The 23,605-nt window shown below is 42.4% G+C and overlaps 2 long non-coding RNA genes across 2 annotated transcripts in view; both read right to left on the bottom strand.

Moving 5' to 3' along the window:
- The window catches only part of LOC310746269, a 467,056-nt gene that overhangs the window by 392,120 nt on the left and 51,331 nt on the right, over nt 1-23,605 (bottom strand). The window lies entirely within an intron of this gene.
- Nucleotides 15,264-21,236, bottom strand: LOC310746345. The gene is made up of 3 exons (XR_014540655.1): nt 21,102-21,236; nt 20,071-20,750; nt 15,264-16,699 (listed from the first exon to the last, which is right to left on the bottom strand). It is a non-coding gene; the product is annotated as an uncharacterized lncRNA (long non-coding RNA).

The following is a 23,605-nucleotide window of genomic DNA, read 5'->3' as shown; positions in this document are numbered from 1 at the left end:
TATATATGAGTCCACAGCTTCAGCATCTGCCTTGTGTACATTTTTTTCTTTTTCGCTAGCTCTGCAAAAAGCTCCGGTGTGTCAGAAGTGTCACGCTTGTTATGTTCGGATTCCAGTCTCTGCACAAACGCAAGGTGCTTTTTGAAAACATTAACCTAAAAACAACAACAACAACCACACACCCCAAAATAAAATAAAATGGTGGAAACAAATAGTTCTGTAATGAGTCACTTTGTCAAGGTTTAGGAGATTGCAAAAAGAAAAATGCTTCTGGGAAAACACAAATTGATTTGTGCCAAGTTTTGAATCCATGTGCCAAGTGGGATGCAGTGACCATGCAGTTCAATGTCTCATATTTTCTTGCAGTGAAAGTACAAACACCACCTGGGACGATCATTCTGAAGACAGCGTATGGTTGTGCAAAAATATGAAGTGAGGTGGGGAGGGGAATAGGACTGCTCGATTTTGAAACTTACAACATAGCTCTTTGCTAACAAAACATTATTTTACAAAATTCTCCACAGATTTGAATTAGGGTGGCCCAGCTGTGACCCTATTTAGTCTAACTAACTGTTGTCTATGCTATAGTAACTGAGACATATTATATGCAGAACTGCCTCAGAAGACGGTTTGGAAACTTCAGCTGGAGAAGAATTTGGTGGGGAGATTGCAGGCAGTTTGAGCATATTACACCGATCCTGGCCCAACTGCACTGCCTGCCAATTAACTTCCAGGCCCAATTTATTATTATTATTATTATTATTATTATTATTATTATTATTATTATTATTACTATTATTATTATTATTGAATTATTACAGAAATAGAGAGCATGAACAAAGGAAAAAGGGAAAAAACACCCTTTACACCCATACCATACAGAAAGTAAATAAAATTATTACAAAACCAAATGAAAAACACAAATGACTTCCTGCCTACTCCTTAATTCAAATACACAAAACTTGTTGCCGATACAAACTGTTATCATGATTAAACTGCTTTTTATTTAGTTTTAGGTCTCACATTATTCTTAAAACTACTACTGAAACTAATCAAATGCTGCAACAGAATTTAAACTGCTATAATTATTTTTTAGATACATTTTGAAAACTTCCCATTTTGATACAAATACCTGTTTTGGTTTGTTCTTTATTTTTTTGGACAAGCTATCTAATTCCGCATATTCAGTTAGTTTTTGAATCCCTTCCTTCATAGATGGAAGTTTGTCAGATTTTCAATTTGCAGCAATTAACATTCTTGCTGCAACTGTAGCATATAAAAAGATATCCTTTGTTTTTTGAGGAAAGTCCAGATCTGTAATCCCCAGAACATAAGCTTCTGGGTTTTTTTTTATTGAAAGAGATTTTTAATAATTTTTGTAATTCTAAATGGATGTCATCCCAAAACACCTCACTTTTCTTACACTGCCACCACATGTGGTAAAAAGTGCCTGATTTTTCTCCACATCTCCAGCAATCGCCTGGGACACTTTTATACATCTTAGAAAGTTTCCAAAGTGTTAAGTACCATCTATGTTGCATTTTTAAGAAGTTCTCTCTTAGGGTATAACAAGTTGTAAACTTCCAATTATTTTTCCACAAATTTTCCCATTGGGACATATTTATTATATACCCAAAGTCTTGTGACCACTTAATCATCAAGGAGTCGGTACATTTCAGAAAGGGTTTCGCTTTTGGAATTTACTAACTCTGATGCAAATCTATAAATTTCTGTTGCAAAGCCCTTTTGTTTATTAGATTTAATTTTTTTCAAATAATTGATGATACTGGAACCAATCAGATACACGCTCTCTTAAATCCTCAAAACTTTTAACCTTTAATTGGTTGTCTTCCTCTTTAAGAAGTACTTTATATGTAGGCCAGGCCCAATTCAAAGTACTCATTTTGATCTATAAAACCTTAAATGGTTCCGGACTGCAATACCTGAAAGACCGTCTCTCTCCATATGCACCTACCCAGATCCTGACATCTTCCAAGGCCCTTCCGCATGCGCCTCCTTTGTGAGAGGTCCAAAGGGCAGCAACACGAGAGTGGGCCATTTCTGTGGTGGCTCCCTGCTTGTGGAATGCCCTCCCCAGGGAGGCTTGCCTGATGCCTTCGTTGTAGATCTTTAGGCACCAGGTTAAAACATTCCTCTTCTCCCATGCCCTTGGCTGATTAAAGCATCTATGGCCTTTTAAACTGTGTGCAGGGTTTATTGTTTGTTGTTATGGTATGTATTTGTTGTGTTCTTATATTGTAAACCACCTTGGGATATTCAGATGAAAGGCAATGTAGTAGTAGTAGTAGTGGTAGTAATGTGTGTCCCACTGGTCTAGGAAGTATAAGAAAGAAAAATCCCTCTCAGTGCAGAGTTACAAACTGCAGTGACATTAGTATTATTTTGTTTTGCATTTTAATATTTGTAGTCATAAGGAGTCATGAGGAGACCCCCCCAACCCCAACCCCACCCCAGAATATAGGTTTCATTATCAGTAAATAAATATTAATAATAACGTATTTTCCACTGGTTGTAGGGATAATTCCTTGGCTTTGTTTTTGCAATTTACACAGTTCTATATCTATCTATCATCTATCTATCTATCATCTATCTATCTATCTATCTATCTATCTATCTATCTATCTATCTATCATCTATCATCTATCTATCTATCATCTATCTATCTATCATCTATCTATATCTATGGGAGATTTTGTCAGTACACCAGGAGATGCAGAGGAAAGGAAAGGAAAGGGGAGTCCCATCGTGTAAGCAAAACTTCCCTTGAGTAGTATTGGATACCAGCCAATATATCTTTTTACAAATTGTTAGCTTTTATACCTATTGTGCATTTCTGTGCTTTGTCACGAACTACTTTGAGTGTAGTGCGTACGAAAAAGCAACATAAAATAAAGTGATTGGGGCTTGCAAGTTGAGAATGTAGGGCAGCAAAAATAAATGGAGGAAGGAGGTGGTTTTTCTGGGGGTTTTTTTAAAGATCTTGGTCTCCATCTTTGTTCAAACAGGTTCTCTTGAAGTCCCTTCTGATTTACTGCAACCTGTGTGTCTCCGCTTGTGTCCCTCCTGTAGACAGCAGGAGTCACCTCTGTGAACAGAAAGCAGGTGCGTTCCTTTTGAACTCAATCAATAATTATTTATTACGTCAAATATTTATTAGGCTCATTCCCCAGCAGCTTGCTTTCATGTGACAATTTTGCTTCTCAGAGACATGAAGGCTTGTCAGAAAGAAAAAAAGAAAGAAACCCAGAGGGAGGACCCAGTTTTCTTTGCCATACTCTCTTAATAATCATGAATGGAAAAGGTATTGTGGCTATTTCATTTCAAGTTGGGAATGTGTGTGCGTGCCATTCTGAAAAGTGGAATATGAACATTCAGTCATGGAGATGGTGTTTGTTTTATTTTTTTCTGAGGGGGTGAAGTCAAGGAAGAAGAGGAAAGGCAGCAAAACATAATGTGAAAAGGAGAAGGGAATGAGACAATATAATTAGTGCAGGGGTAGCCAACATAGTGGGACGCGGGTGGCGCTGTGGGTTAAACCACAGAGCCTAGGACTTGCTGATCAGAAGGTCGCGGTTTGAATCCCAGCAACGGGGTGAGCTCCCGTTGCTCGGTCCCTGCTCCTGCCAACCTAGCAGTTCGAAAGCACGTCAAAGTGCAAGTAGATAAATAGGTACCGCTCCAGCGGTAAGGTAAACGGTGTTTCCGTGCGCTGCTCTGGTTCACCAGAAGCGGCTTAGTCATGCTGGCCACATGACCCGGATGCTGTACACCGGCTCCCTCGGCCAGTAAAGCGAGATGAGCACTGCAACCCCAGAGTCGGCCACGACTGGACCTAACGGTCAGGGGTCCCTTTACCTTTACCTAGCCAACATGGTCCCCCCTAGATGTTAGTGAACCACAATTCCCATCATCCTTCACTAGTAGCTGGGGCTGATGGGAGTTGGAGTCCCACAGCAGCTGGAGGTACTACATTGCCTTGTCTTGTCTTAGTGTTTGTGTGTAAAGATAAGCCAGCTAAGAATAACCATATACAGTGGTACCTAACTCGAACATAATCCATTCTGGAAGGACATTCGACTTCTGAAAAGTTCAGTTTCCAAGGCACAGCTTCCGATTGGTTTTTGCACTTATCAGAAGCCATGTCAGGCATTCATGTTCCAAGGAACGTTCAAAAACTAGAGCATTTACTTCCGGGTTTTCAACATTTGGGAGCCAAAACGTTCGGCAACGGGACGGTTTGAGAATCGAAGTACCATTGTATATTCTAATTTATCAAATAAATAAACTATGAACATTTACTATTCTGTTTTAAAACAATTGCTCAAATTTTACACAGGGAACCATTAAACCAAAAGCTTCATAAATGCCACAAAAAACAAAACTCCTCACATGCTCAATGTTAAAGCAGAGACTTAAAAACTGAGCGGCCCAGAGTACATTCTTTCTGTTTTAGAAAAAGGCCTAGGTGAAGACTTTGTGCTGAAAAGAGGACAAGGATGGCGCCAGGCAATCTTCCCTGGGAAAGCTGTTGCATAACCAGAGGGCCAGGACCAATAAGGCACTCACTCTTTCTCTGTGGTCTTCCTCCACTCTCAAATTATAGACTGTAATTTCTTCAAGATCAGAGACCACACATATTTGCTTCTGTTATATGGGATCCTTATAACAGAGGGTCCTGGTTGCGCTCAGGACTCAAGAGCTCACCCGATAGGGTTAAAATGGGGGGGAGGAGCAGGAAGTCCTGGCCATTCCCCTGGGATCACGCCAGTCGGTTTTAGCCAATAGCCAGTAGGTGGTGTGATCCTAGGGGCTTTAAAAATGTCAGCGTGACACAAGCAGGGGCACTTGCTTCATACTGCTGAACACCCATCCAAGTTGCTTGGCCTTGCTTTGGTTTGGATCACTTGTTTTGGAACAGGGGCTGAGTAGGTTTTTTTTCCATTTGGCAGATTGGCTTCAGCCATTTGGTTTTCGCCTACCCCTTAACAAATCGTCACAACTTGTAAGGTGGCGGTTAGGCATTGACTCAGTTGGATTGTGGGGAGGGGAGGTGCGGCCATCACCTGCCCCTCCAGGAACTAGGTATTCCATTAAAGGAATCTCGGGGTCCTGGATCTCGTCCGAAGTCTGCTTGAGGGGCTAGGGCCATGCCAGGACCACAGGAACCCCGGGGTGAGCTTAGGTTGGTCCTCATCAACCTAGCTCCCTTGTTTGGTTTACCCCATTGGACGATCACCCTGAGAGGTGGAGTCAGTTATACTGGGGAGTCAATGACTAATCCAATACCGCTCACATGATTGTATTTCAATAAAGTTGTGGCCAAAATTTGCCCCAAAACCTAAACTAATATAAGTGTCCGTCTGTATTTATTTTGGAGGTGGGTCTTGGGGCTTCAAGACGCAACCTATAAAGAAGGCTTAGGAGACCTGCTATAAAGCATTTGCATGTTAACGGTGCTCTATGAAATCATCATCTTCATAGTACTAACAATGCTTTAAATGCCCAAGGTTACATTTGTCAGAGATCAAACAGATGAAGGGTAGATAGTTTCTGTTGACACTTTTTGTTATTTTTGGATGGGAAGGCAAAGCTTAGGGTGCCCTTTGAGTTCTGTTTATAACATGCAGCAAATGTAAAAAAAAAGAGAGAGAGAGAGAGATTGTGTGCTGCTTTATATTTCAAGACTGAAAATTTAAAAAAGAGAAGCCCCACCTGCTTGTCACCTGGAAAGGCCCGCCTTTTCAGCAACATCCTGACAGGAGGCACTTCATGAGTTCCTACTTTCCCACCACTGCCCTGTCAACGTACGTTGTACAGTATTTAGCAAAGCTTGTTGCATGCAGGCCTTGTGCCAAGGCAGCCCTCAGCAACAATACACTCACCACTGGCATGATTCGATTACCAGGGACCTGCTACGTATCATTACTCAGATTCTGCTTACACGCCAGAGGCTGCTCAAATGGGATGGAGGCCATCTGGAAGTCTGGATAGCGTTTTGTGAGATGGGCTGAAAGAAACTCATAGAGTCCATCTGCTTTCTATATATACACACAGGCAGCAATGAGTTCTCTGATGGCACTGTCTTTGCATCAGGGTTCTCCCTCCCGCTGTGTACAACTAGGACATCTAAAGGCAGCTGGAGATTTCTGAAACAGGCCCTCCTCTCACCTGGGAAAGAACTGGAGTGCTAACATCAAGGTCAATGGAGCCATGCCTGTAGATTCTGGATCAGAGTCAGGTATCTATCAGTTTCCTTCTCAATGGTTAGGCCCATGCAGAATTTAGATATAAATATTGCAAGTGAGTGGAACTCACTCTCTTTCTTGCATAGGCTCTCGCTCATTTAAGAGTCCTCGAGTGGCAAACCCAAGGCCATAGTACAGAATGTGTCCTTCAGCGGTGGGGCAGCTGTTTGCTGTTCTATTAAATACACAGTACTTGATGTAGTGTTCACTGTTTAAATAGGACTTCTTTTTTCACTGCTGGCTCGCATGCCTACTTGTGTTTACTCTCAGATTAGGCAGCCTATAAAGAGAAAATGCCCTCTCCTTAGCCACTTAGTTCAGCTAGTGGCTGAAGAAGAGAAGAGCCATTTTTGTGTTGTTTGGTAACCGAAGAGAAAACAAGGAGACTTGCACCACTTTACTATCTCTAGATTCCTTCATTTTGATCACACCTCTTCCATATCCTCCAACATTTCTCCGATGAATATAGGGATATCCTGTTTATTATTAATAGTAATATTTCTACCCTGCCCATCTGACTGGGTTGCCCCAGCAACTCTGGGTGGCTTCCAACATATATAAAACATAATAAAACATTAAACATCTTTTAAAAACTTCCCCATACCAGACTTCCTTCAGATGTCTTTGAAAGGTTGTAGTTACTTATCTCCTTGGCTCGGGGGTTGCAGAACTTCACACACTCCAACATTTCTCTGATGAAAATAGGGACGTTCTAAGGAAAAGTGGGACATTCTGGGATCAATTCAGAAAGTGGGATGGCTTCTGTAAATCCAGAACTGTCCAAGGAAAATAGGGATACTTGGAGGGTCTGCTCTTCTGCTTTTTTGAGGCCAACTCCAGGTTTGTCGTTTTGGTGCCCCCATGTGCCAGTAACCCCTCCTTCTTGGCGCACTTACCTGAGAGTAGCGGCAGGTAACAGAAGCCAAACAGCCCTGGGCTGTGGCATGCCATTTTTATTTCCCACAATGCCCTGCAATAGAGGGCAGCTCCACAGCATTGTGGGAAATTTAAAATGGTGGATCAGTGCCCAGCACTAATGGGAAGGCCCTAGGTAGGAATCTGTGGTGGGTCCTGCCAGACCTGCCTCAAACAGCCAGAATTATTATTTTTCCAGTAGAAAAAGGTTAAATAAAGACTTTCCCTTTTCTCCAGAAGATCATGCCCTTTTGTTAAAATAATTTCTAATCAATGCCTCCATTCCCCAGAAATTAATTGAAGAGTTTATTTGAAAGCTTTAGAGCAGGTCTCCTTTTCCGTATTCTTATCTGCAGAACAGTGCTTGTGGTTGTGTTTCTTCTGCTTGTGGTTCTTTGGCTCTAGCCCTGTTGAACAAATTAGAGATATATTTCCCATATCCAAAGCTATTGCCAAAAAATTAACTCAAAAATCAAACAAACTTTTATTTTTAACTATGTTGCAAAAAAATATTTCATATATTGATGATAAAAATGTTCAAATACCTCATGTTAAACATGCTACCATTTGATATTCTTAGTAATTTAACAGCTTTAAGTGAAAATGTCATAAGTCCTTGGGGATACCCTGATATTTATAAGTAAAGCAAATTTATTTTAAAATGTTACTACCCACCAACACCAATAATAACAACAATATTTTCCCCCGAGGAATGAGAATGAAATGACCTAGATTTATACTTTGCATGATTGTTTGGTGTGTGTGTTTAGTTTTCATTGCATTGTATTGTTTTTCTTTATTCTCATATGCTTCTCTTTATTTAAACAACAATAAACAAATCTTTCCCATCTCCTCTATCTTTCCAAAACCACGTGCCGGAGATTTTGAGCCCTCACATTCAAGGGGACTGACCAATTTCATCAGCTAAAATTGGAACAAAGTGGGTTTTACTGGGAGTGACAAATTCTTAGGAGATAGCAGGGATAAATTTGGGGGGAAAGGCTGAGAAGCAGTTCACAATTGGCCATAAATATTTATGTAGCTTGCTCAAAACATGCGCACATTCAAGCCTGCCTTACACACAGACACCAGTGCACCAGGCTTTTACCCTGTGTGTTGAGAAATTATCGTTTTACGTGCAGTGAAGGAAGCGCTTCAGAATTTGCAACGTGTTATTGCATACCAGAAGAAGTGCGCAAGTATAAGATTTAGATTAACCGCTGGACAGATAACCCAGTGCCATTTTGCTCAGCACAGGCCATGGGCTCCTTATCTCTGAGAGGAATCCCCAGGAATCTTTCCACATAGATTTTAGATGACTCAGGGAGACAAATCGCTCTTCCTCTATGAGGCATCCCAGACGAAAAGATTAGCGAAAACATGTCAGGGTGAAATGGGAAAGATTTGATGTGTTTACAGAGGGAGACATTTTTATTGTGGCCCAAGAGATGGCATGTTACATCCTGCCATAAGAATCTGTGCAAACCCGAAACCTTTTCGGGCAATTTATTTTATTTATGTAAATATTTATAAACCGGGCTTCAATAGAGAATATAACAAGATGGCGAGATATAGATATCGATATCTGTATCTGTATCTATCATCTATCTATCATCTATCTATCTATCTATATGAAAATGCGTCAGTACTAACATCAAAAGCATGCCAATAAATAGGTTGCTTTTTAAAAAATCAAGTTCCAAATAATAGAATTGTAGAGTTGGAAGGGATTTTGTGGGTCATCTAGTCCAGCCCCCTGCAAGCTAAAGAATCCATGACAAATGGCCACCCAACCTCTGCTTAAAAACCTCCAAGGAAAGAGAGTCCACCAGCTCTCAAAGGAGTCCATTCCACTGTCGAACTGCTCTTATCAACAGGAAGTTCTTCCTGATGTTGAGCCGAAATCTCCTGTCTGAATATTGCAGTTTTTAATACATGTCAAAAAGAAATCAGGAATGGTTTCCAGCAGATTCCTATTGGAAATAAGTTCCATAGCACAAACTCTGCCGCACTGAACAATCAGTCCCTGGTGAATGCAGAATGAAGCCGCGGTGATTGGGGTAGAGCGCCATGAATGAGCCAGCTCCCAGGGAAGAGTTGCTGCCAACTGAAGAAAGCATCCAGGAACAGAGAGGGTTAACTGCCATGCAGGATGAGCATGGGCTAGTGCCAACTCCCCCGCCCCTTGGAATGCCAGTTGATAAGGGAATGGTGGAGAGAAAGCTAGAACACAAAGCTTGCCAGAAGCACAAACAGGCGGGAAAGATTTAAGAGAAAGCCTCTCACAGAATGTGGAGGAGACGGGAGCTGAACCACTCAGTCCGAGGTCTCGACGAATGGGAGGGCTGCAAGATAGGAAGCAAAACAAAAGACCTATAAAGTGAAAGTTCAGTTGCTTCTGGTCAAACCGGAAGCAGTCTTCAGAAGGGTCATCTTGATTGATGATGGCAGAGGCTGTGTTAAAGCCATCCGAAGCTATCTGTTTGTTTTGACAATAAAGCATCCTTTTTAATTAACTACGCTCAGTGTGTTATCAAGCTGGGAACTGGACTCCTGACATAGAAGAATTGTGAGGTCCTTAGTATACTTTGGGCCCAATTTGTGGATTAACACAAGAACCTTGAACCTGTCCTGGTAGCAAATCAGCAAAGCTAGATGTCATGTTGAAGGTGATGCCATGCTGAAGATATCACAGAAAGGGGCAAACCCCTTTTTGAGCTCTGTAAAATCTTGCAGGACTTGTGCAACATTGCAATGCCACCTCGATTTTCACCTCTCAGCTCTCTGTCCCCATTCCGGCTGACATTGTGATTGGATTTGTTTATTTGTAACTCGTCATGCAACCATCACAAAACGTAAGTTTGACGGTGACAAATTAACACAAGGCAGCAATGATAGGAGTGAACTCAGGCCAAGATAAACTACAGCATAAATGTAAGATGCCAAACTTCCCTGGCAGATCACAGCATTAAAGGAAGAATTCTTCTTCCTTTAAACTGCTATTAAAAGGAAATATTAACATAAAATAAAATGAGATGGAATAAAAAATGAATTTTGGTGCATCTGAATATGATTATATAAAATGTAACTGAATAAAAACATAAAACAGTCTTAAAATTCTGAATATCCCTGATAAGACGCAGCATTTTCTTCTCTCATCAGTTAGTGCAGGGGAAAAATGTGCAGTTTTCACAGTTACCCTTTTCAGAGACAGCATTTTAAAGAACCTGCTGGTTCAAATGTGTGTCTGTGTGTGTGTGTGTGTGCATGAGAAAAGAGGGGTGTACAGTTCAATTCTTGCAATAATTTCAGCAAACAAATTTTAATTCACCCCAACTGGCATTCACAAATGTATATGTATTTTAAAATCCACATACCTGTAGATTGGTTCTCAATGACTGGGCAACCATAGTGTCAATTTATGTTTTTGTGTTGGTTATTGAAAATCCCCCCCCCCCCCCGATGTCTTCCTGGCAACAACCTTATTTGGGGTTAAGGCTGCGTTAAAATAATTTTGCTTCCCCTATCATAATAAGTAGTAATTTTTTTTTAATACCACTTCTTATCAATTTTGCTGCTATTGATGATAATTTACCTGTAATGTATTGAAATGACATGTAATACATTTCCTTTTAGTGCGCATTAACTGTTTATTCTTTTAATGTTAACAATTTTGGAGAAACATAATCAACTTTTTTTATAGGAAGCAAATGTTCTAAATGTGCTATATTGGAGTATGCAAAACCCGTCTGAAGAATTTTGTTTCTAGTTACTATTCTCTCTTCTGCATCTGAACATGTCTGTGGAGAATCCCTGTCCCGCTATGAAATTCCTCAGGATTCAATTGCACTTCCACATTTGAATCCCAGATGTTAACAGATGTTATCCCAGACATGAGAAAAATCCCAGATGGAGTGAGCATCCACATTTCGCTCCCAGGCACGTGGCCTCATGGGAACTGTAGTCCAGTTGTTTCGCTTTAAAACTCAACGAGTGCCAAAGAGGAGCCACCATAATGAAATGTACAGGGCTTGCTGGTTTTAGCCTCAATAGCGCGAAGAAAAGGCCCCCGTGGATAGCTTTTAGGAGAGACAAGATCTGCCACAAACATTTAAGCAAAGCAAGCACATTTAGAAGCACTCTTGCTGCACAGAACGTCACTATATCATACGATTGTTTGTGGTTTTCTGTTCAGGATGATCTGCAAATAGCAATCAGCTTAAAGATATGAGACACAGTCTACCCAGGAACAGCCTCACTGCTGGATCCATTGAAATGAAACAGAGTTGCAAGGGATTCAAAAACACATCCAACACCATACAGAAACCTAATAAACCGGAACAATGCAGTGCGCCTGGCCTTCCCCTGGATAAAATTTCCTTGCTAGCAGATAAGGCATTGGGTAAAAATTACTGTGGGCTGCTGTGGCTTGCAGTAGGCATATTACAGGATGTTTGTTCACATATTTCTCTCCATACAGCAAATATCTGTTCTGTAGGTTATTGCACAATCTCAGCATTCCAGCCTGACTCTTCTGCAGAGATTGAGCTAAAACACACTTTTCTTTTCCTGCGTTCTCTCCCTCCCCCCACTTCTCGCCTGCCCCCAGCATCTGCCTTCATTCTTTTCTCCGGCTCTTGGTTTTCCTTGACATTCATAAGGGATTTGAGCATTTCTCAAGGGTTACCTTGCACATCATTATTTCATTACTGTTATATATAATGCATTTAATGTATATTGCAAGTGCACTAGAGCTGATCCAGGGCATCCTTGCAATTGGGGAGCCTCGATTATTAAAATAGTATGATGAACTCGTGTTTCCTTTGGAGCTGTGGGTCAAAGTAAATAGTGTGCTTTGTTATTCGACTACTTGAGTGGCCTTTGAGCCATTCTAATAAATGCAGTTGTGCCGTGACTTAAGAGTTGTGCTGCTTGTTTGAGAGACAATGTTGTTGGATCAAGAACAGTGCTTTGGGGGTCAGTCAAATTGCCGTTCCAGGTGTTCTTTTCTTTTATTGCGCATTCATGGTAATTTGTCCTCACGATGATATCATGGCAGTTACACATGAGCCTCTTTTTAATATTGTTTCCACCTGCAGAAGTTTCAGGATTGACGCACTGCTTTGTTTCCAACCATAGCTTTCTCCTGAAATTCTATAACTTTTACAGACCCTCCAAGTGTCCCTATTTTCCAGGGACAGTTCTGGATTTACAGAAGCCGTCCCGGTTTCTGATTTGATCCCAGAATGTCCTGCTTTTCCTTAGGATGTCCCTGTTTTCAATGGAGAAATGTTGGAGGGTGTGGAGTTATGCAACCCCTGAGCCAAGGAGAAAAGTGACTGTACAACCTTTAGAAGACATCTGAAGGCAGTCCTGTATAGCTTAATTATGTTGTTATATATGTTGGAAGCTGCCAAAGTGGCTGGAGCAACCCAGTCAGATGTGTGGGGTAAAATGTTGTTGTTGTTGTTGAATAGGATGTCCCTATTTTCATCAGAGAAATGTTGGAGGGTATGCTTTTCATACCACAAATGTTACCATGTGTGTGATGTGTGTGCTGTCATCTGGGTGTTGTCTGAACATAACAACAACAGTTGTGGTTCTTGTGTGCATGATGCTTTATAAGATCAAAAGGTTGTCCTGAGGAGCTTACAATCTAAAATTCAACATGGTGCGGGGAGGGCAATGAAGGAAAGGTAGGAAGATGGGAGTAAACAAGGGAAGAATATGCATTAATTTCAGGTACAATTATTTAAGCAAGCCAAGTAGTCCAACAACATCTGAGGGAACCATGTTGGATGCCTCTGGCAATATCCCTTAACTGTAGACCTGACATCTCAAGCAATAGCAGATTTACCAGGCACCCCTTTAAGTGTGTGTGTGTGTGTGTGTGTGTGTGTGTGTGTGTGTTCCTGCTCCAAAACTAGGAGACAGATACTAATAAGGAACAGGAAAACAGCCCTGGGGAAGAAAAATCACTTCTTTTGAGGGTACATCATAAATTTCAGGAACAGACTCCTTTAGATAACAGGAGCACAGATAGGCGACATCAGAAATCGGCAGCAATGAAATACAAAGATGGTTTTATCACTTATTTGCCTGAATCCAAGGTGTCTTGTCCTCATCAGGAAGCTGCTTCCAGGTGACCAAAGTTATTTCAGGGCAAAGGAACCCAGGTATAGGATGCTGCTTCTTTATTGCCAAGAGAGAGGGTTATGATCCCTACTCAGAGCAGACCTGTTGAAATCAACGACTATGGCCAATTTAAGCCCATTGGTTTTAATGTATCTACTCTGAACAGGACATAGTTGTTGTTGTTTTTATTTATAATGTATTAAATCAATTCCAACCCACCTTACTCAGGCAATATTGCCCATTTTGTTCCCCCATATTGTCTTTCAGGCATGAACTCAGGTGGCAGGAAAGAGCTGGCTGAAGGCTTAAAGCACTGTGAACTGTGAGGATCAGATCTGCTGACTGAGTGTGTGCAATCCCTGTGGAAAGTTCCAAATAAATGTGCTTAGGACTGCAGCAGTACCCATTTTCTCTGATGCCAAAGATGTTATAGTGAACAACCTGGGCTTGTTTAGAGAGCCAGTGTGGTGTAGTGGTTAAGAGCGGTAGACTCGTAATCTGGGGAACTGGGTTCGCGTCTCCGCTCCTCCACACGCAGCTGCTGGGTGACCTTGGGCTAGTCACATTTCTCTGAAGTCCGTCAGCACCACTCACCTCACAGAGTGTTTGTTGTGGGGGAGGAAGGGAAAGGAGAATGTTAGCCGCTTTGAGACTCCTTCGGGTAGGGATAAAGCGGGATATCAAATCCAAACTCTTCTTCTTCTTCTTCTTCCTGGTCTCAGTCCTCAGGTACATAAGAGTCTGCTTCATACCAAGTTGGGCCATTGGTCTGTGTTGATCACACTAAGTGCCACCAGTTCTCCAGCGTTTAAAGAAGGGCCGTCCTCAACCTTACCTAGGGACAATGCTGGGGGTTGAACCAGGAATGTTCTGCAGGAAAAGCAAATGCTCTTCCACTGAGCTACAGACTGCCACTCTGTTCCACGCAGCAGAAGTTGTTTCACGCAGCTCCTTGAGCACGGAATACTCCATTGAACAGAAGAAGAAACTGACAACATACAATCTACAGAAGCACTTTGTTCTTCTTGCAAAATGCTGAACCCCTCGGATTTCAGCAACTCTTGGATGATCACAGTCCCTCCAGATTTGGTTATTTTTTTACTGCTTGTGGCAAAAATTAAAACGCAACGGTAATATAATGCGGGAGCTGCCCGGGAAACAATAATGAGAATTGAGTTCCGAGATGATTAAGCATTTTATTTTCCCAAGGTGCGCTGTGCTGGTATATAATTTTATGTAATGACAATTTAATAGAACAAAATGAGCCAAATTCATCACGGAAATCCATAGAGTTTCCTGCGGGATGAATTTAGCTTTATATATGTTCACAGATTACAGCGGTAAGAGCAGAAACACAGGTAACAGAGCAGTCGTTTCCCAATTAAGCCTCCCACCTTCATGACAGTTGGGGAAAGTGGCGCATGAAAAATAGTTACATTAGCGGGAGGCCAGAATCCGTAACATGGGACTCGGCTGAAACAGGGGCCTCTTGGCATTACAGCATCATCCTGCCCTTCATGTCTCTTGTCCTAGACAAATGGATGCTTTGTGAGGGGGTTTTTTTTATTTTGCCTTTAGCCCAATTCGCTACAGGGAAACGCTCAGAGCTACATCACCACTTGGGGGGGGGGACTCCTTCAGAGAATGGGACATAAAAGAAGTCGGATAGATAATAAAGTTGAAGGTGACATTACAGCTTATTTGTTTATTTATTAATTTTCTCTGCTGCCCTATACCCGTAGATCTCAGGGCAGCCCACAACATAAAATTACAATATAATAAATTAATTAATTAATTAAAAGGGCATCAGGTGTCAATCAGCCAGAGGCCTAGTTGAAGAGGAACATCGTTGCCTGGCACCTAAAAGTGTAAAATGAAGGCACCAGGTGAACTTCCCTGGGAAAAGCATGCCACAAATGAGGGGTTTCATATGCCTGGGTAGGTTTATCTAAACAAAAAAATGGTTTTTGTCCCAATTCCAAAGATCGAAGTGGTTAAGTGGGCTTATATGAATAAGGCCATTTCACAGGGAAGCTGGTCCCAGGTTGTTAAGGGATCTATCGATCTCTCTATCAGTGTATCTGGGGTTCCCTTCTAGAAGTTGCTGGACTACAATATCTACAATACCTGACCATCGGCCATTCTAGCCGGGGCTAATGGGAACTGTAATCCAAGGACATTGATATAGGTTTATATTGACCCATTGAGCCAGTGTGATATAATGATTAGAATGTTGGACTGAGACCTGGGAGACCAGATTCAAATCCCCTCTCAGCCATGATGCTCACTGGATGACGCTGGGCCAGCCACTGTCTCTTTCCCCAATGTACCTCACAGGGTTTGTTTGTTTTTATGAGGATAAAATGGGGAGTGGGGTGAAAACCACATATGCCACTTCATTGGAGGAAACAAGGGGATGTCAAACAAGCAAACATATTTGTAAATAAATACACAAAAAGCTTATCATTGTTTTAATAATTATTTTATCTGCATTCCGTGTTTTATTCTATTCTGGTTTGGGTTTCTTTTTTTGCAATGGCTGCACAAATAAATAATATTTGCATTGTCTTGGCAAAAGGGAATAAACAATCACCTCGTCCCTGCCGCTAATCTCTCCCCGTGCTCCCCACCATCACCAACCATCCCCTTCAGGCATAACATCACCTCTAACCTTGTTTTCTATTCTGTGTATTTTATAAAGCTCTTCCCTCCCCACGTTGCCCGAAGCCTCGTGGCTTGTGCAGAAGCTCACCAGATTTATATCTTCCAGGCTGCCTGTCACAAGTAAAGGACTCTTGTGGTGTTGTTTGCAGCAGAAAAGGCCTTGTTTAGTTGCCATAACAATTGTGCTGTAACCTCTATAGCTTCTATTCTAATTTTGCCCTTACCTACCTCCTTGACAGTCCCCTGCAGCCGTGTCATTTGCTTTCAGGCTGCACACAGCTCTGACCTTTTTACCAGAATGGGTAGCATTTTCTCTCCGACTGCACGTCTCCTCAGCAGTCTCCCGGGGTGCTTGACCCCCTGACCTTTTGTTGACACCTGTGGGGCAGGTTGTGTCAATAGTCTGACACACATATATATTTTCCCTTTCTCCCAGAGAAAGAAAAAAGTTTCAAGGGATACGGTTTATTTGCTTTATGCTTTGAGGTATGAATGGTTACTGAAGGAGAAAATTGCATTTTCCCAGGTAGAGTTTAAAGATGCTGGGGGTGCCTTTAACCCACACAGCCCTAAAAGGTTTGGGATTTTTGTTCTGTGACAGATCATTTACCACTGCCATTACCATCCGTGATAGAAAGCCACCGATGACATCACTCAGGTTCTTAAGTTCAATTTCCTCTGGCGACGATGGAAATATTGTGAACCACTTTCTTCTCGGCCTGTTTTATTTAGAAAACAAATAGCCAAAAGAAAATGATATTTTCAAATGTTTTATTTTTTAAGAACCAGAAAAATAAACAACGGTTTGTAAATTTACGAACCACATTGAAAACCACACTTATCTGCGCTGCAAGCTTAAACAGAACCAGTAGCCAACCCTTCTCCCTAGAGAATATTGGGAACTGTAGTTATGAAAGGAAGGCTAAGGTTCTTATCTCAATAGGATGTACATCAAACTAGAATTGTCAGGACTCTTTGTGGGGAAACTGAGGCTGCTGTTCTAATCCCACTTAACTGGGAATTAGCCTCATTGCATTCAATAGGACATACTTTTTAAGTATGCATGTTTAGAATTGCTCTGCCGGGCACTCATAAAACTGGTATTCTGTGCTATCCCCTTGCCCACAGAAGATTTGCAAAGCGGAAATGTTGTGGTTAATTTACTTCTGAATGCCTCTGTCCAGATATTAAGCACTGTGTATGCTAGGATCATCATGGACTAGTTTGCATTAGCTTCTATAAAAGAAAATATAAAGAGAAAGAGAGAGGAAGAGGGAGATCCAAGGATGGTATAATGAAGTGGGGGAGAGGGAAAGGAAATAAAAAAGAAAGACTAGTAATGGAGGAAACACAGGAATAGAGCCAACACAACCTTTCAGGAACAATTATGGCAAAGGTCGCGCATCCTTAATGAGTAATGTGTTTTACACTGACTACTTGGATCGAAGATGGGTTTATCAAGAACAAATCATAGCAGGCAAAAGTTAACTCCTTTTCTTTGGTAGATCACGGGAATGTGATGGACATAGTATATCTTGATTTCACTAAAGCTTTTGACAATGTTTCCTATTATATCTTTGTTGATAACATGACAATATGTAGACTGGATAATACTATTGTTAGGTGGGTCCACAGCTGGTTAAACAAATGCACCCAGTGAGTTGTCATCCAGTGAGTAACATGTTACAGGATTTTTTCTTTGGACTGCATCTGCTTGCCATTTTTTTTTTTTTAATCAAATGTTCAAGGGGTGCTAATTCAAATGTGTAGATGACGCAAAGCTGGGAAAGATAGCTAATACCATAAGCAACAGAATGAAGATTCGAAACAATCTCAACAGGCTGGAATACTGAGACAAAAACCTGCAAGAAAAAAGTCACTAGGGATAAATGTAAAATCCTTCATTAAGGAACAAAAAAAGAATGAATATGAAAAGGAGTCCTAGTTGAACACGAACCTGCCAGAAATGGGACAAAGACCTGCAGAATCTCCTTTCTAACCCTTTCACCACTGTAACTTCCCTGGTCAGGGGTGTGGTGGGACAAGGTGACAACAGGTGACACCAAAGTCATGTGTGTCAATGTCTAGCCATTCAAAGCCAGGAGTTTGATGTAGCAGTTAAATGCAATTTTGGGAAGCATAAAGAGGAACACAGTGTACAGATCATGAGAAGTAACTCTGGCCTGGCTGCATGTGAAATGTTGTCTTCAGTATAGTGGTACCTTGGGTTACATACGCTTCAGGTTACATACGCTTCAGGTTACAGACTCTGCTAACCCTGAAATAGTGCTTCAGGTTAAGAACTTTGCTTCAGGATGAGAACAGAAATCGTGCTCCAGCGGTACGGCAGCAGCAGGAGGCCCCATTAGCTAAAGTGGTGCTTCAGGTTAAGAACAGTTTCAGGTTAAGTACGGGCCTCCAGAACGACTGTACTGTCTTCTCTGATGGTCAGAGCTCACCCAAACCACAGACCTGATATTCCAATGCTGGCTTCAAACTGAGACTATTTGCATGCAAAACATGCATTGTTCCACCCCCCATGGCGAAAAACACACAGTCTGAACTCACCTGTAGATGCAAATACATAAGCCTTTACAGCTTGAGCTAAAAAGCTAAACCCCCATTACTGGCTGTAAAAGGTTTAATTATACTTTGCAGACAAAATATAGCAAAGGACTGTGCTTTTTTTTGCTTCTCCTTTGGGGCTGCACACTTCCATTGCTCAAAGAAAGACTGTTAGCAAGTTGCTGAAGCCCCAGACAGTTGTCTTTAAGATAAGGCTTCATTTGTGAAGACCTGAGATGGCTCAGTCTGGTTATTGGCCAATATTCTATAGCTGAAACAGGAGCCCCTTGATGTTACAACATGAGCCTGTCCTCTCTGAACTAAAGGACCCTTCTCTCCCAGCCTAGGCACATGCTTCATTCATGAGTTTCTCTTAGGACAGATTCAGTAAAGGGAAACAAGTCTGTCTCAGAGCTACATTGCAGTGGGGATTCCGTTGGGACTCAACACATCGCTGGTGCAGAACAACTTCGCACAGCAGTGGCATTGTAGCCATACCTACAGAAAACAAGCTTGCATGCTGTCGGCAAAGCTTTGTTGTCTAGGCAGTTTTGCAAAACAACGTCTCCTGCTGTTGACCAGTGAAGCAAAGTGATCTTCCCCACCCCCCCCCAAAATGGAGAGAAATTGTTGAAATAATTTGATATTTCAAAAAAAGGAGGGGAGCATCAAAGTAATCATGGAAAAATCATTATGTTCTTAGACTTCCTTACACTCCTCTACACACTCTTCCCCTCCCTGTTTCTGATCTCTTGTTAATACTTATCTTCTCCTAAGCCAAGGGGTATCCTATAGATCCAAATATTGTGAGGAAATCAGATCCTATCATGTGTTGCAGATGACATACATGCATGAACGTTTCAGCATACATGTAAGCAGTTTAATTTTATTTTATGGTTTAGTACTTTTTAAAAAACGAAGGGACGTGGGTGGCGCTGTGGGTTAAACCACAGAGCCTAGGGCTTGCCAATCAGAAGGTCAGCGGTTCGAATCCCTGCGATGGGATGAGCTCCCATTGCTCGGTCCCTTCTCCTGCCAACCTAGCAGTTTGAAAGCACATCAAAGTGCAAGTGCAGATACCACTTTGGCGGCAAGGTAAATGGCGTTTCCGTGCGCTGCTCTGGTTCGCCAGAAGTGGCTTAGTCATGCTGGCCACATGACCCAGAAGCTGTACACCAGCTCCCTTGGCCAATAAAGCAAGATGAATGCCGCAACCCCAGAGTTGGCCACAACTGGACCTAATGGTCAGGGGTCCCTTTACCTTTACCTTACTTTTTTAAAAAATTGTTATTACTTACGGAGGGCACATTTTCTAAATGTTTAGGTCCTCTGAAGGTCTTAATCCAGTCATTGTAGTGTACGGTGATCGGTGTGGCATAAGAAGAGAAGCTTCGCCCCCCAAAAAAGCTCAACAACCTTGGCTGGGTATTCCAGCACTTCGTTTTTCTAGCCCTGTTCAACTTAATGCCAGCACTCCCCATCTTGCAGCATTTAATTACAAACAGACTGTGTGTGGGGGACTTACATTTGCTCACAGTTGGTCCTTTCTTCAAAGAAAGCATATATAGGACCACACATCATGGGGGGGAATCGAACAGGATCTTTTTCTGCTCAGTTCACAATAGGTGTACTTCACTTGGTGCATCCACAGATAGGGATCGAGGATAAATTCAGTTCCGTTTGAATTTTAATGTGAATGTAGATAATTCACATCTTACCCAACAATCCAGGAACTGAAACACAGGTATCATTCAAAAGGTACAGAGCTTTGCAGTGCAGTTCCCCAATTTAAAAAAGGTACCAAAAAAATCCCTATATGAGGGGAAAGTGTGCAAAAACACACATTTTAGTAGGGAAATAATTAACATTAAAAAGAAAGTTGCTTGCAGAAAATTAGGAAAACTGCACACTAAAATGCTGAGGACTTCTTGCACAGACTTCAATAATTAAGTAAATTATAAACCAATGAGGAAATGTAATAAACTGAAGCTGAGATTGCGGGGGAAAGCTGAAGAAACCGAAATTCACAAATTCATTCATCCCTATCCCCAGGAAGACCATGTTCTGACAAAAAGGTAGAAGATGAACTGGGAAGGGAATGCTTTTCTTTCTTTCTTTCTTTCTTTCTTTCTTTCTTTCTTTCTTTCTTTCTTTCTCGCCAGATGCTGTTGCAACAGATTCTGCTTCACAACCCCAGAAGATGCACTTTTGAGATAAAGCAACAAAAGAGATTTCATTTAAAGGCAGACAAGTCATAACAGAGTCACATGTGCCACGCAAAGAGGCTGCAGCTGCTGTCTTTCTAGTCTAAATAAAAATAAACCCCCTTCTCTTCTTTCCTCATTTCCAGGGAGCAACAGTTCTAACAGATTGTTATTCTTCAGTACATACGAGACACAGTTTCACTAGGGGAGAAGCGGGGCCACGGTAGCATGCATTCATTAGAAATGTTAGACAGGGGAAGGAACTTTTCAAAGAGACTCATTTTTCATAGGATAGATAAATAGATAGCTGTGAGTTACATGCAACAGGTTGCACTGGCCTGGCCTGATGCACCTCTTGACATTACGCTGGAAGCAAGCGTGGCTGAGACATCTATCGCACAGTAGGTTAGCTGCATGTATCCATTGTCCTGAGGTTGAACTTGCCACATCTGGTGTCTAGGCTGGATTCCAAGGTAGAAAAACATAGGAAGAGACCCATCTGGTTCAGCATCCTTTTCTCACGGTGGGCAACCAGGCAGGTGCCTATGGGAAGTTCGCAAGAAAAAACTGATAGCTTGATCCTCCATGAATTTGTCTTCCCTTCTTTTAAAGCCATTCACACTAGTGGCCATCACTTCTTTTGTGACAGATGGGGGGAGCATTGCCCTTGGCAATGCCAGGCTTCAGGGAATCTGAACCACCCTCCCCCCCCCCCCACGGCAGGCTGCCAGTAATAGATAGACAAGAAGCTCTTACCAAATCTTTTATTCAGTATTCACAGAGAGAGGCTTAGAAATGCTGCCTCTCCAAGTGTTGCTCCGAATTAAGCCCCACTCCCTCCGTCTCTCCTATTACAGTGGTACCTCGGGTTATAGACGCTTCAGGTTACAGACGCTTCAGGTTACAGACTCCGCTAACCCAGAAATAGTACCTCGGGTTAAGAACTTTGCTTCAGGATGAGAATAGAAATCACATGGTGGTGGCGCGGCGGCAGCAGGAGGCCCCATTAGCTAAAGTGGTACCTCAGGTTAAGAACAGTTTCAGGTTCAGAATGGTCCTCCGGAACGAATTAAGTTCTTAACCTGAGGTATCACTGTATACATCATCCCTACGTTGGGTGATCTGTGCTTTCTGCCTCTGAGCTTTCTGTTCTCCTACTTTCAATGCCCGCCGAGTTCTGGTGGAGTCTGGAATACTTTCTAAAGACGCTGAGTCTGTCAGCTGTCTCTTCTCTGGTGCTTCTTTTTCTCCCTGCTTCTCTCTCAATATTTTCCAGCTTCTCCCCTCTGCAGCCACTGAGCTGTGACCTTCTGCAAACCACTGTTGAGAATGTATACTGTCTTCCTCTTCTCTGGAAGGTTCAGGCTGGGGAGGCGGTATCCACCATTCTCCCCCCCCCCCCCTCCTCTGCCCAGTCCCTGACAGGCAATGGCACCAGATCACCCCATTCCCCCAGAAGCCCCATCTTGTCACCACCCCCCAGGTCTGAAGCATGGTGCAATCTATTTTTGAGCAGGATGCAATCTAGTTGTGGACCAGCACTTTGAGAACCAGCATTTTAAACCAACCAACCAATTCCAACTCAGCAACCCAACCAGAACCTATAATGTCAGGAGTTCAGGTTCCCAGCTTGATAACACAGTAAGCATAGGTAATTAAAAAGGAGGATTTGTTGCAAAAACATGTTGCAAAAACAAACAGATACACTCCGGATGGCTCTAACAAAGCCTCTGGCATCATTACTCAAGATGACCCTTCTGAAGACTCCTTCCAGTGTCAACAGAAGATATTGAATTTACGACCCTTACGTCTCTTGTTTTGCTTCCTATCTAACAGCCCTCCCATTCGCGACTCTTCAGACTTACTGGATCAGCTCCAAACTCTTCCTTTTCTGAGAGGCTGTCTCTGAGACTGTTCGTGCCTTTTTGTGCTTCCTGCAAGCTTTGGCTTTGTGCTTCCAGCTTTGTGCTTCCAGCCTGCTCTCAGCTACTGCCTTATCAGCCTGCCCATCAAGGTCAGGAAGAGCCGAAGTCTGCAGCTGCTGGCTCTCCCCTGCCTGACTAATATCTAAAGCTCTCTGTTCCTGGCTGCTTTCTGCAGTTGGCTGCAAATCTTCACTTGGAGCTGGCTCATTCCTGACATATAAGAATGGTCCCAATCAATGCCACGGAAGCTACAAGAGAAGGGCTTGCTTCCTTATAGGACTTTACTGAATCTATGGGCTCATCAGCTCAGAACCAGACAGTGGGTTACTAAGGCAATTCATATATGATTGGGCCTTCTCTATTTTATGAATGAATGAATGAATGAATAAATAAATAAATACCCAAAGGCACTTAAGCTGATTTACATGTTTTTAAAACAATCTGAATTTCTAAGGTATAAAACTAAGGAAAACCAATTAAAGAATTTAAAATGATTTTTTTAAATAAGTCTGTGCAGTGCAGGTGAAGCCAACTCAGTGATCCTGCCAATGTGTCCACACGGTTCCAACTTTCCTGCCATCTTGTCCTTTCCCCTTTTCCTTCTGCGGGGGTGACAAGAAGTCACCCCGTGGGGGCTTGCGGTGGCGCGAGCAGCCATCACGCCTCCGCAGCCGCATGTAGAGGATCCTCGTTCGCTGCTGCAGCCACAAGCAGAGGATCCCGGCTCCAGTGGCAAACCGCTATTTACAGTGCAGTGTCACACGCATGCGCTGTACATAGCAATGCCGCACATGCACTGTACTTAGTGGTTTGCCGGCGGAGCTGCTCCAGCGCCATACAGATGGTGCTGGGATCCCTCCGTCGCCACTGCAGCTGTGAACGGAGGATCGCCCCAGGTGTCATGACGCCTTCCTTTGCCCCTGCTGGGAAG

Source organism: Podarcis filfolensis (genome assembly GCF_964270895.1).
Source record: "Podarcis filfolensis genome assembly, chromosome: 12".
NCBI lineage: Eukaryota > Metazoa > Chordata > Lepidosauria > Squamata > Lacertidae > Podarcis > Podarcis filfolensis.
The sequence above is the reverse complement of the archived record's forward strand: the minus strand, read 5'-3'. Positions and strand labels throughout refer to the sequence as shown.